This window comes from Neofelis nebulosa, chromosome 9 (assembly GCF_028018385.1).
Source record: "Neofelis nebulosa isolate mNeoNeb1 chromosome 9, mNeoNeb1.pri, whole genome shotgun sequence".
NCBI classification, from domain to species: domain Eukaryota; kingdom Metazoa; phylum Chordata; class Mammalia; order Carnivora; family Felidae; genus Neofelis; species Neofelis nebulosa.
In genome coordinates this window covers 105,617,772-105,632,409 of record NC_080790.1, presented here as the reverse complement: position 1 = coordinate 105,632,409, position 14,638 = coordinate 105,617,772, and the positions used below count along the sequence as shown (strand labels likewise).

The 14,638-nt window shown below is 39.2% G+C and overlaps 1 protein-coding gene and 1 long non-coding RNA gene across 5 annotated transcripts in view; one reads left to right on the top strand and one right to left on the bottom strand.

The window, feature by feature from the left end:
• Positions 1–13,414, bottom strand: part of LOC131485420 (uncharacterized) — a 165,714-nt gene extending 152,300 nt beyond the window's left edge. Inside the window, exon 1 of the long non-coding RNA XR_009248836.1 lies at positions 12,940–13,414. This is a non-coding gene — a long non-coding RNA (uncharacterized LOC131485420). The remainder of the gene's footprint in view (positions 1–12,939) is intronic.
• SNAP25 (synaptosome associated protein 25) overlaps positions 12,520–14,638 on the top strand; it is an 85,500-nt gene continuing 83,381 nt past the window's right edge. For 2 of the 4 annotated variants that reach the window (XM_058684887.1, XM_058684888.1), the window contains exon 1: positions 12,524–12,680. The gene's annotated coding sequence lies outside the window, so the exon portion shown is untranslated. Of the gene's footprint in view, positions 12,681–12,744; positions 12,764–14,638 lie in introns of those variants that run through there. The other 2 variants (XM_058684890.1, XM_058684889.1) reach the window with 2 other exon arrangements.

Sequence of the window (14,638 nt, the reverse complement as noted above, 5' to 3'; positions counted from 1 at the left end):
TATAGCCAGCATATAGTTGGATATTTGAACAATTTAACCAATTTCTGTCTTTTGATTCAAGTGTTTTATCCATTTACATTTAATACAATTGATGAGGTAGGCTTTATTTCTGCCCTATTGTTATTTGTTTTCTACATGCCTTATGTCTTTTTCCTCTACTCCAACTGCCTTCTTTTGTGTTAGATATTTTCTAATGTACCATTTTAATTTCATTGTCATTTTGTTTCTTTTACTATGTTTTCTAGTTATTTTCTTAAGGGTTGCCCAGTGGTTAGTACTTCATGTAAGGCAGTTGTGCTACAACAAATTTCTCAGGTGTTTTTGTTATCTAGGAATGTCTTAATTTCTTTTTTGAGTGATAGTTTTGCTAATACAAAATTCTTGCTTGGAAGTCTTTTTCTTTCAACACTTTGAATATATCATACCATTGTCTTCATGGTTTCTGATGAAAAATCGGCTGTTAATCTTATTCAGGATGGCTTATATGAGTTGAATCACTTCTGTATCTGTTTTCAAGATTTTTTCTTTGTATCTCCTTGAGTTTTCCTACTTGAAGTTCAGTAAGTTTCTTAATTATTTAGATTAATGTAATTTTCCAAATTTGGGATGTTTTGGCCATAATTCCTTCAAATATTCTTCCTATCCCTTTCTCTTCTCACTTTCTTATACTCCCTTTATGCATATTTGGTACACTTGATGGTGTCCCACTTGTCTCCAAGGTTCTATTAATTTTTTAAATTCTTTTTACTTTCTGTTTCTCAGACTGAATAATTTTAATTGACCTACCTTTATTTATTTTTAAAAAAAATTTAAAGTTTATTTTTGAGAGAGAGACAGAGCTTGAGTGGGGGAGGAGCAGAGAGAGAGGGAGACACAGAACCTGAAGCAGGCTCAAGGCTCTGAGCTATCAGCACAGAGCCCAATGCAGGCTTGAACCCACAAACCATGAGATCATGACCTGAGCCAAAGTCAGATGCTTAATCGACTGAGCCACCCAGGTACCTCAATTGACCTATCTTTAAATTTGCTAGTTCTTTCTTCGGCCAACTCAAATCTACTACTGTCCTTCTCTAATGAATTTTTCATTTTAGTTACTATACTTTTAAGCTCTGGAATATCTATTTGGTTCTTTTTAAAAATAATATCTATCTCTTTATTGATATTCTCTATTTGGTTATTTTTCTAATAATTTCCTTTAGTTCTGTAGACATGAGTTAGTTCTTTTAGTTCTTGACATACTGATAATCACGAACTTAATTTTTTGCCCAGTTAGTCCAGTATCTAAGTGTCCTCATGGGAAGTCTCTATTGATCATTTTCCTCCTGCTTATGGGCCATATTTCTTGACATGCTTCAATACTTAGTTAAAAACTGTACATTTAAAATAGTATAATGTGACAACTCTGGAAATCAGATTCTGTCACCACCACTACTCCTAGCATTAATTACAGCCACTGTTTGTTAGTTTAGTGATTTTCCTAAACCACTTCAGTAAAATCTGTATTCCTTATTGTGTGTGGCCCAAAGTCTCTGTTCAGCTAACCTAGTGGTCAGCTAATGAATGGACAGATTTCCTTAAATGCCTTGAACCAATAGGTTTCACAGTCTTTGCAGAGAACCTCTGTGTGTTAGGGTAGTGTTTCAACATTCTCACAGGCAGTTTACAAGACTACCTTAGTCTTTACTTCCTGCTTTTGCAGAATCTCAAGATCATGCAGAGCTTAAGGCCTTCTCAGATCTTTTCAGGGCATGTGCACAGCCCTATACATCTGTATGAATATCTAGATTCCCAGAAATATATTGGAGTTTTTCAAAGCCCCTATGTTCATCTCACTTCTCAACATTTCCTTTTAAGTTTCTTTGTCAGCATCTTGTTTGCCCCAACTATTATTACTGCCTCAGGCAGCTGCTATGTTAAACATTTGCTGCTGACTGTTTTTGACAAATGCCCTGGGGAAAACACTGTTCACACTGAGTTCTGAGTCATTTCAAAGACAAGCACTGAGAGTGGTAGTTTCCAGGAAACTTTCAAACAAGTAAAGTAATGACAATTCTCTTTGGATGGGGCTTCTGGGGAGCTCCGAATCAATTATGTCCCCCACCTTCATTGTCTTCTAGGCTTCTAGGATTTCAGGGCTACCACAGAACTGAGGAGAGGGGGGTGGGAATAGAGAAAATTAAATGATAAAAAATTTGCTGTTCTTACTTAGATCTAGCCTTTTTGTCTTTTTTTTGTTTTAATACATGCTCTTCAAATTGTTGCATACCTTTAGTTAATTTCCAGAGTTCTAAAAAGTCTGTTTGGTTTTGACAATTTTTGCCAGTGAGTTTATTGCTTTTATGGAGTAACATATTTTGGAGGTCCTACCTCCACCATTCAAAAGTGGCTCTCCCATAAACACAATTATATTATTGAGATGTTGACTCTCAACCAGACTTCTGCCCAGATATTACCTTTCACATCTCACTTTTCAATTTTAATCCAGACTCTCTCTTTAGCTAAAGGGTTAAAAACACATTTCAATATTCGTTTTTATTCTCCACTATAAAAGTGGATAGCATTTTAACAGACTGAGAAAATAAGACTTTAGAATTGCCAAGGCATTATAAGATAGTCATTTAAAGGAGAACACTGCAGCCCACACAAACCAAGTGTGCCTCTTTAAAAGCATTTTGAAATAATTTCATAATTTTGCTATCTCTATTCTTTTTTACTTTTTTTTTTTTTGAGAGAGCGAGAGAGCATGTGTGTGAGTGGGAAAGAGGAGCAGAGGGAGAGAGAGAATCTGAGGCAGGTTCTACATTCAGCATGTGGAACCCAATAGAGGGCTCACTACCCTGGGATCATGACCTGAGCTGAAATCAAGAGTTGAACGCTCAACCAACTGAGACACTCAGGCACCTCTATCTCTATTCTTTTTAAGAGTTAATATATTCACATTAAAAAATGAGAAATTAAAAAAATATAAAATCATGAGTCTTTGTCTTTATTCTTTCCCAAAGAAACGATCTTTAAATATTTCAATTTTAAGTTCTTCTTTTTGTTTATAACTTTAATTTTAAATTACATACTTCTATTCTTGATTCATGAAATTTGAATAGTATGTATTAACTCTCCTTTTTAAAGATTAGAACATCATCTAATTGACTCTCTCTTTTTAAAAATTTTTTAAAAAATGTTTATTTATTTTTGAGAGAGAGAGAGACAGAGCATGAGTGGGGGAGGGGCAGAGAGAGAGGGAGACACAGAATCCAAAGCAGGCTCCATGCTCTGAGCTGTCAGCACAAGCCTGATGTAGGACCCAAACCCACGAGCCCTGAGATCATGACATCAGCTGAAGTCAGATGCTTAACCAACTGAGCCACCCAGGTGCCATGGCTCTTTCTCTCTTATTCAAACACCCAAACTTTATTACTTTCATTGAATTTTTGTTTTCTGTTGATTGATTTTATATATAGCTTTGTATATAATCATGTAATATGATTAAACCTTATTTCTTTCTTCTATCAACTTTAGAGTAATTATCTTAAACCTTTACCATAGAAAATTAGTAAATTGGGGCTTGTATATTAAATGACACCCCTCCACCTTATCCCCTCCTCAGCTCCCTCCTTTAACTACCACATCCTGACAGTTCTATCACCACTTTTATAGTTTAGGACTCATAACATTTAGATTCTGTTAGGAAAACATAGTGAAGTTTCTTGTGCTTGATCTACCACTTGATTATAAACTTTAAAAATCAATAAATAGCATTTATAGCATTATGATCATATAAATACTATTCACTGCAGAACCAAGCAGTGACTCTTTAAATATTCCTATGACACCAAATCTTCACACAAAGAAAATAATCAAACAAAAAGGACAAACAGAAGCTCTTTCCTTAAGCTCCATCAAAAATTGCTCAAAACTGGGGGCCCCTGAGTGGCTCAGTTAGTTAAGCATACGACTTCGGATCAGGTCATGGTCTCACAGTTCATGGGTTTGAGCCCCATGTCAGGCTCTGTGCTGACAGCCCAGAGCCTGGAGCCTACTTCAAATTCTGTGGTTCCCTCTCTCTCTGCCTCTCCCCTGCTCTCACTCCATCTGTCTCTCAAAAATGAATAAACATTTTTTAAAAAATTGCTCAAAATTGTGTCATATTTGGACCAAAAATGTATGGTAAGCTTTCATTTTTCCTGACATTTATAGGACACTTTTATTTTTATTATTGTTCAAAGAGACCTATGTCATTGTCAGACTAATACACCTTTTAAATTACACTATTTGTTAAGTTACCTAATTTTTACTGTTTTATTTCTGTACTTGCTTCCTAGTTTTGATCCTAGGAGAAATAAATCCTACATTAGTTCTAACATTTACTAAATCCCTAGCCTTCTGCATTTTGTGTATTTTTTTGTGTATTGTTGTTTTTCTGGGGTACAATCCTCAGAAAATGTTTTTATTTGCAGACTGAGTGCACAGGAAGTAAGCATCTTGAATCTGTGTATTTCTGGAAATGACTTTATTTTGACCTTAATTCCTTATCAACATTTTAGCTTAATAGAGATTTATAGACTGCAACTTATTTTTCTTCTAACACTTCAAGATTTATTCCATTGCCCTCCTATCATCCAGATTTGCTGATGAGAAGTCTGGTGTTGATGTAATTCGTGTTTCTTTGTAAGCAACCATCTTTATTTCCTCTATAGAAGCTCTTAAAACCTTCTTCAAGTAAAGTGGGATATTATGCAAAAGAAGAAGCATACTCATTGTGTGGGATTAACAATGTTAACCTCTTCATATTAATAACTGAGTCATCATTTAACAAAAAGTCATGGCATTGAGAGGATGGGGAAAGGGTAAAGGGGTAATATAAGAGAGCTTGATTATCATTGGTCATAACAATAAACCCAATGATAGTCTATTTTATGAGTCAAGAATTAGCAATATTGCACATTATTTAGAAACAAAAAATACTTTACCCAAAGGAAACACTGATGTCATTAAAAACTGTTACCTTTATATAGAGATAGATAGATAGATAGAGATATAGACTTATATATGTTATACATAATATATATAAACAAATATATAATGTCAAGAGGAGAAAAGTGTTATGAAGAAAAATAATTCAGGGTAAGAGAATAAAGAATGATAGTGAATTGGAGATTAGCATGATTAGCTAATTTGGGTTGTCAGAGACGACTCCTTTGGAAAAGTAGCATTTGAGGAGGTGAGACATGAGAAGATCTGGGGAAGAATGTTTCAGGTAAAGGTAATAGCAAATACAAAGGTCCTGAGGTGAAAGTTCATTTGATTGTACAATGAACAACAAGAAGGCCAGTGTGATTATAATGGAAATAAGTATAAGGAGAGTGTTGGGAAATGAGTTTCAAGAGATGGCCAGAAGCCTGATCTTGTAGGTTAGGAGAAGGACTTCTAAAAGTCATAGGAGCCATTAAACGTTTTTTGAGAAAGATTTTTTATTTTTGCAAGTGTCATTGTGATAGCTATATGAAAAAATAAGGGCTAGGAGACAAACTAGGAGGCTACTGTAAGAGCCTAAGTGAAAGATGATGGTGGCTTCAACTGTAGAGGTTGAGAAGTGGGTGAATTTAGAAAAAGTATTGAAAATAGAGCAACATTTTCTCACACATGAGATGTTCACGGGAAAGAGATTAGCGAAATAAGACAAGATTTTATCCTAAAGAAATAGGTGAATGTAGATGCCATTTACTAAATGGGGAAGAGAGCCATATTGGAGTTAAAAGTCTCAAATTCTACTTGGTACATGCTAGGTTTTATATCCATATTTGCTTTATATTTATGTTCAGGTATTGAGTAGGAAGTCGGATGGACAAGCTGAAGTTTAAAAGATAAATCAGGGCTGAATACGTAAATATGAGGACATTAACACATAAATGCCACTCAAGGTTCTAGAACTAGATAAAATCACCAAGAAGTGAGTGCATAGATAGGAGAAAAGGTATATGACTGAGCCTATAGAGCTGGGAAGATGAAGAAAAGCCATAAAAGGAGAACGAAACTAAGATCCTTCTGAGTGCTAATTTAGTAAGCAGGACGCCTACTGAGATTGTTAATTAAGAATGTAAGAGATGAAGAAGAGTGGAGGAAACCAACTGATGCATATATATGTTCAGTTTGACATACCTTGATCCTACAGATGAGAGTATTCAGTAAGAAGCTAGGAATATGACTCAAGCTCATGAGAGAAGATGGGACTGATAACATAAAATTAGCAGTCCTACATACATAAAGAATGCTTAAACTCAGGGGGCATGAATCAGATTTTTTTAAGATAACATGTGAAGGAAGGAATAGGACATTGGTTCCTATTTTCCTACCATGAAGACTACAGGAGTCCAAAAAACTCAGTCAGAATTCTCATGTATTAATTTAGAATTAAAATAGAATGGCTCAGTCAGTTAAGCAGTTAAGTGTTGGACTCTTGATTTTGGCTCAGGTCATGATCTCAAGAACCATGAGATCAAGCTCTGCCTCAGGCTCTGTGCTGACAGTGTAGAGCCTGCTTAGGATTCTCTCTCTCCCTCCCTGACTACCCCTCCCCCACTTGTGCATGCTCTCTCTAAATAAATAAAATTTTAAAAAATTTAGAATTGAGATAATAATTGCTTGTACATATATCGCAGAGAATTGTGAGAATAAAATGAGACCATGTGTGTGATAGTGCTTTATAATTTGTACAGGCCTTTGCAAATGTGAGCTGCTAAATTTTCTTCTCCTTGGCTTAGAGTGCAAAAGTTTTCATGGTGGAGAGTCAGGACACATTACATGGACAAATGGAGCTCCCAGATGGTTTGTGTGGAGCTCAGGAAAATGTACAGCTTAATCTGCTGGGCGCCACAATTCTGCTGCTTCAACTCATTTGCTATGGAAAATGAGGAGTCAACAAACAAGGGAGAGAAACAGAGATGGGGGCACTTCATAGAGCACTTTAAGAAATGGAATGAGCAGTACAGAGTATCAAGTGAAGGCAGAAGTTAAGAAAGATGGGAAGTCCGTTGGAAATGACCAGGAGATCATTAACATTACCTGCTGAGATATTAAACTGAATAAATGCTCTGGTGTTAGGTAGCAGAATTGTGCTGTCTTTCATGGCCAAAACCAATCGAATAGTTCCAGATATCCTTTGTACATTCCCAGACATATCCTGAATTATTCACCTTAACCCATCTCACCCTGATTTTCACTGCCTGAGTTCCTGGCTCCTGGAATAAATTCTTATTTATTTATTTATTTGTTTGTTTGTTTGTTTATTTATTTATTTATTTATTTATTAAATAAATTCTTATTTAAAATCTCCTATCGTTCCCTCAAAACCAGTGGCCAACCTTGCTGTTCTGTTCTGACTTCCTCGACTGACTCTTTCAAGTACATTTTGACTGCATCATCTTGACCCAATTCTTATTTATGCTCCTTATTTGGTATTGATCTCTAAATTCCTTCCTTGATTATACTTGGCACTCTTCTCCTTTAACTCTGTTGTTTCTGTTTACTCCAAGTAATCATCTTGCCAGCCTAGATCCATTTCTTGGAATTCATCCCAACCAAACCTTGTGGTCAGTGTCCATAGACTCATCCCATTAGCAGTGGAACCCTAAAGCTGTTAATGAAAAAAGTCATACACAAGCCACAATATGTTGAGACAGAGAGGTTAGCTGTAAAGGGAGGATCTGATAGTTAATTTTATGGATCAACTTGACTGGGACACAAGGTGCCCAGATATTTGGTCAAACATTATTCTGGGTGTTTCTGTCAGGGTATCTTTGGATAAGATAAACATTTAAATCAGTAGACTGACTAAAGCAGATTACCCTCCCTAATGTGGTCAGCCTCATCCAATCAGCTAAAGGCCTAAATAGAATAAAAAGTCTGAATCTCAGCTCAGCAACAGAAAGTTCCTTCTGCCTAATTGCCTTTAAACTGGGATACTGGCTTTTTTCAGTCTTCATATTCAGACTGAAACAACATCTCTATCTGAGGCTCAAGTTTGCTGGCCTTTGGACTGGTACTACACCATTGGCTCTCTTTGGTCTCCAGCTTCTGACTTACACTCAGATCTTGAGGCTTATCAGCCTCCATAATCATGCAAGCCAATTCCTTATAAGTTTTTTTGCATATATATATATATATATATATATATATATATATATACACACACACACACACACATACGCACACACATATATATACATACATATACATACACAGAGAGGGGCAGGGAAAAGAGAATACACGTGTGTGTATTTGTGTGTGTATACATTCTATCGGGTCTGTTTCTCTTTCCCTGGAGAACCCTAATACATAGGGAAGGAGTCTGATGGGGCTGGAAGAGTCTGTACTAAAGCATAATGATTATGAACTTGAGCCATGGGGTTCAAATTCCAGCTGTACCATTTATTAGCTGTGCCTTTAGTCAGGTTATTTAGTCTTCAGTTCCTTCCTCTGTTTTACCTAAACTCCAATATGTGGCAAGCATATGGAAGGTTTTAGATATTGAATAAATGAATGAATTCAAACAGATGAAGAAACCAGGGCCCAGATGAGTTAAATGATACATATCTAGTCATTAGCTAATGAAAAAAAATCAACCCTCCATATTAAAGCAGCAGTTATGAGTCATTACTTAGAGAAAGTTAAGAGTCTCATCAAATTGATAGATTTATTTTATTTAACCAATACTTCATAGTGTCAGATACGATGATTCTAAGTACTTCACAATTGCCTTGTGAGTTGATTATAATTCTTGTCCCCATTTTACCTATGAGAAAACAGAGAGATGACAGAATAATAAGATTCTTAAAAGATTTACTGAAGGAATACTGTGATCTCTTTCAAATAGCCTTTTTAAGTTTCACTAACTTTGACTATTATGTTCTCCTTCCTTGTATCCCTGGTTGACACAAGGTTCTTCCACCCTCCTTGACCACAGGCACATCTTGGCATTGGAGAGAGTTCTAGGGTGCATTCATGTACAAAAGAGAGCCTACAATGTAGAGGTTTTAAGGAATAGGAGCATGGAAGCACCTTCCCTCCTCTGGCTGATGAGGACTCTCCTCCTTTCCTACAATGCTGTTCTTAGTAAAAAACAAAGTATTATTTAAAACTCTGGGTGTGCAATCTTATTTCTTCTCTACATGGCAAGCCAGAAACAGAAACCAATACTCCTGGTTCTTTTTCTACTTCTCACAAAATATGGCCCTACCTCAATGGCTTCAGGTAATAAGGAAAACCTGGGGAGTTTAGAGCTACAGCCCTTAAGCTTTCACCAGGTACTATTTATTCACTTTCTGTGACTGGGGTGGGGGCTGGGGTAAGGGCTGGAAGAACATGTAATGAAAATGCGGTAAACACACCATGTGGAAAGTAAACCAAGGAATCAAAACAGTTGATCTGTCAAATTGTATATTCTTGTGCCCAAGCCTTGTGCCCTCATGGTGTTTTGAAATATAGTCACAGGATGAAATATAGTCATAGGCCTATCCCAAAGGTGGACATTGGGGGGGGGGGGGTTCTGAGCTAAGCAAGTAACTAAACTATTTGCAAATTGACTTTGGAAAGATCATATGATATAACGTTTTATTAAAACTTTTATTATTATACTCTTTGAAGTAGTAATTTTTTAATCAATCATACATCTTGTACCTTACCTGGGAAATACAAGCTAAATACCTTGGATCTGGACCTATTACAAACTAGAATACTTTGGGGCATGGTGTACCAGAAAAAGCTTTCAGAGACTGAATTAGCATAGTGTAAATATCCATCCAGCAGAGCAGGTAATTTTCTCATTACTCATCAAATGAGATCCTAACCATTAGTTACTCTACATGTTGGTTCTTTGTGTTGGTTCACAGGCAGCTGAATCATTTCAAAGCAAATTTTCCATCACCTTCCTTCTACGGTTTAGACCTTTAAGACCCTGAATAACTTAAATCTGTTGGTTCCCTACTGGTAAGGATGACTGTTGATATATATATTTTTTAATCAAGCAATGAGAAAACCCTGGGGGTAGGGGTGGGGTGGGAATCTTATTATCATATTAAAAATATATTTAGGGGTATCTGATCATCCTTAGTAGACTTATATTTATCCAGTGTTTATGTCTCAAATCAGACTCTGCTACCTTTCCCAGAGCAAGATGAAGAACCTCCTAACCTGTATAGTTTTCAGCTTAAGCACAGGAGAGTGGAAAATGTTGCCACCATCACAAGATAATCCTTTGGGCCTGTGGTATTTTCTGTGAACCTTTGAATCAGTCTCACTCTTTCCTCTTATGTGTAATATTTAAAGATGTCAGTGTGGGGCATCAGCAGTTGAAAATTCAGAATACCAAACCGGTCCTCCCTGGTGACTACCACATCACTTTTGCCTGCAGGATGAGCCTTAGTCAGTGACGTACTTCCTTTATTTATTTGTCTTTTTAAATCTGGAATATCCCCCAAGTCCTCCATTCTTTCACAAAACTTTCTGCATGAATGACTTCCAGTCTGAGGGCCTTACACATATTTTGTTTCTCCTCACTGCAGGCTTTTCCCCAGGAAGATTCTATGTGCTAAATAAGTGCCACATTTTGGAAACAAATCCTGACTCTAAAGGATTTTGTAGTGACATTGCATTTGTCACCACTTCCCTGAGCCCATTCCAGCTTGCTTTATAAAGAAAGTGAGAACTGTAACTAAGAATTTTATTGCCAATTAAGTATCTGAGGACCGTGCAGATTTTCTTCTTCTTTATTGTATAAGAATCTTAAATGTTTAATGAATATTTCAGCAACATGCCTTGTTTTAGGAATCCAGCTTTAATAAAAATCCAAACAGTATTTGTTAATTATTATTGAAAACATTAATATTTCAAAATACCCTTTGGGTCAGGGAATCTTTAAGAAACAATGACTTCTACTTATTTCAATTAAAGGCATCCTTTATTTAATTCTTACAGCTCTGCTGGCTCTAAACGCCCCCTTATAACTCTGCTTTCCTTCTTTCTTTTCCTAGGATTCTCTCTACAATAGCTTGCAATTAAAAACTTGAGCTTGGTTCTCAGGCCAGAGAGCCGGGTGTGCTGGGGGTGGGGGTGGGGTGTTTGTGTGTGTATGTGTGGTGGCAGGGGTGGGGGCAGTGCGTTGTTTTTCCGGACTCGAGACCAGGATTTTCCATCGCCTGAAAGAGGCCATCAAGTTTCAACATTGCGAGGCACGACTTCTAATCGCATCCTTCCCGGAAAAGTACAAACAGTTCTTCAGCCGAGGTCCCCCACCTCCCACGCGCTCCCCAGCTCTCCCTCCCTGCGGAAAGCCCCGCGACAGCCTCCCCAACACCTGTGAATCATCCGAGAGGCTGCCACCGCGGAACCATTTGCATACCCCACCACCCGCCCTCCCTCAGTGCCTAATACACAACAAAGGAGGACAGTTAGGATTATTGCTTTATGATTATTATTATTAATCTCTCATATGACCAGCACAAGTAGCTTTTCTCTCCCACGCCGTTTTGAGCGGCCCCCAACCTAGCCTGGGTTTGCGCACTGAATGAACCACCAGAATTTTGTAGTGTCCCAGAGATCCTTGAATCCGCAGTCCTCCACACTCCCCTTGGAGGTCAGGGCGGTCCTATAAGGCGCGTATGCGACTCCGTGAACTATTCCTAAGAAACCCCAACATAAAACCCCAGGCTCCGGTTGCAAATTCAACCGAAAACAGCGTCATCGATTTTGCCCTTTATAAACAACTCTCAACTCCAAGGCTTGAACTCCAGCAAACCCACGCTGGTTGGGTTAACTACTTTTCCCTCCCCCGTCTCCCAATTCATTTTATATCTCCCAGAGATAATTGCTCTGACGTACTTTAAAATAACGTGTACGAGTCTGTCTCCCCAACTGACCACACTAATGCAAACTCCAAGCACTCGATGCTGCTTTGATAAAATGGAAGAATTCACTCATAAAAATAGCAGCCCACGTAGCCTGGCCATATATGGAGCTGGCAAGGGTTGACAGGGATGCCCCTTCCGAGCCGCTTCTTTAGAAAAAACAAATTGCAACTGAAATCTTCTCGACTCCCTCCCCCGCCCCCTTCTACTCCTCTGCCTTCCCCTCCCCTTCCATGACTCAATCAAAGACAACTCAGCAGGGAGAAAAATTATATATATCACATGTTTATCGCATATATAACACACATATAATATATGCACAAACAGATACGTATGTACAGACACACGCACACACGCAGAATATCAGAAAACCAGTCGCGAGATAAATGTATTTGCCCGAGCCCGGGTGTTAAAATGGAGTCATAAGAATCGTCCCGTTCAGGTGTTTATAAAAGACTACAATACAAAGGTTTGCAGTAAAGCGCCCCGGGAGCTGAGTCAAGCAGTCCGCACATCTCGGCTCCTCCCCTCCCACCACCAGCTTCCATCCTCCCTCCGCCCTCCCCTCAACACACTTCCTCCCCGCCCCTCCTGAAGAGGGCTATTAAAAGCTGCTGACGTCAAAAGGGACGGCCATCTTTGATGAGGGCAGAGCTCACGTTGCATTGAAGACGAAACCTCGGGGAGGTCAGGCGCTGTCTCTCCTTCCCTCCCAGCCCGGCGGCTCCTCCACACTTGCGACCTGCAGGGGCCGGGCGAACACCACCCTCTGAAGAAGCCAAGGTAAGGAGCCTCCACCTCAGGTCGTGGAGGTCCTGGTTTTGGATGGCTGCATACCCAGAGGGGACCACAACCGCGGAGACCAAGTGAGCTTGAGCAAATACAAGTATTTGTGCACCTAGGGTGCGGTATTCCGTGTGTGCGCGTCGGGATAGCTCCTGTCTGGGGCTTTATAAAGTATTTTCGAGGTGAGCTGCTTAGGGAAGGGAGGAATGGGGACACTGCAGATGGAGCGATGGGGAGGAAGCGCAAGGATACGTACCGAATAATAACTTACTCTTTCGAAACAGTAGTGGGACTCTCTCTCTTCCATCTTGCGATGCAGTTTTCAGAGGTCTTTAGGCTGCTGGGTTTTTGTTTTTTTTTTTTTTTTTTCTGTAGACCAAAACAAACAAACCCTGCCGTTCTGACCCTGTTAGTTTGACTATTGTCGTTAAGGCGCTATTATCCAGGGAAGAATTAAGGAGAGGGCAGGTTGTGGGAGCTGGGGAGGCGAAAGGAGAAGGGGGAGTTCCCGCCCCGGGCTAGCTGAGCTGCAGCAGCGGCAGCAGCCTCCATGCCCCGCGGACTTGATTTATGCCGCCTGCTCCACGTCAACTGCAGGCTGGCGGGAGGCGGGCGGGTCGTGCTGTGTGGGAGGGCTCTGCGGAGGGCTGGCGGGGGTGGGCTCGCCTCGGGGACTGCGGCGGCCCGCAGTCAGCACCCTGGACAGCAATACCGAGGGACCGCACAGGCGCCCGCGACCTTTCAGCACCGCGGACAGCGGTCGGCAGCAGCGCCGCATCTACCTGCAGCAGAGATGCCTGGCCAGAGCTGGGTATTCAGGGCTGGAGGCCAAATTGCCTCTGTGAGACCCTGGTCTCACAGAGACTCCCTCATAGAGAACGCATAGTAGGTTAAAATTTTTTAAAAGGGGGGAAAAATCCTTCCCATAGGACTCCTGTGCAGGTAGTTACCTGCTCCCATCCTCAGCTCCTGCATAGCTTCAAAAAAATAAGTCTACTTGTGGAAAATTTCATGTTACCTTTTACCCCTTTTTTAGGTAGGAAATAAACAAATTAAAAAAAAATCTGCATTCATCCTTCAGTCGGATATCAAGGGTTTTGTTTGTTTTTGTTTTTAACACAGAGTATATTTGTCTACAGACCGCGGGTGCACATGAATGAGGTATATATGAAGATGCCAACATGATCTGTTTACAAAAGTGATATATTTCCATATATATTTCTATTTGATAAAAAAATATATATATGGGGGTAGAATCAACTTTAAGAAGAATCAACTTTAAAAATGAAACCCACTACCTCTTCCTTCTCCCCCATCCTTGTAATTAGGCATGAACAGAAGCACACACTCACACAAATACATCTCTGAGAAATATTATTGGTCCTGTTGGGTGTAGATTTAATCTCCTTGGCCATGGTTTCAGAGTGAGTGGAAGTGTTTCCTATGGACATTGGTTATCTCAGGCTGATAGTTTTTGATTTTGACATCATTAAGTCTGGTTTTCCTCAGGAAAATGCAACTTTGTCCTTCAGGGTAATGCAGGTGTTAGGTTGAAACCGGACTCTGACCTAAAGATCTACTGCAATTTCTATTATGGCACTGCGGGATTTTGCTGAGGCAGTGATAAGTACTTTAACCATTTTCTACTCTGAGGCTTGGGGCCTCTGAGTGAACACAAATTACCACAGGGATGTTTCTTGCTGTTTGATATAAATAAAATAGGCATAAAATGACCAGGAGCAAAACTGTGCTATTTGAATAATTGTTAAGTAAGAGTAACAGCGTCATATGTAAGAATATATGCAACGCATTAAAGAAACGCTGTCATGATCCTTTGAAAAGCCTCACAATAAGATCTTGGATTGTTTTTGTTCATCATAACTCTGATTATTTCTATACTAGAGCTGCTAAAATGCCCTGTCCATATAGATAAGATATTTTCATTCCCAGCTATT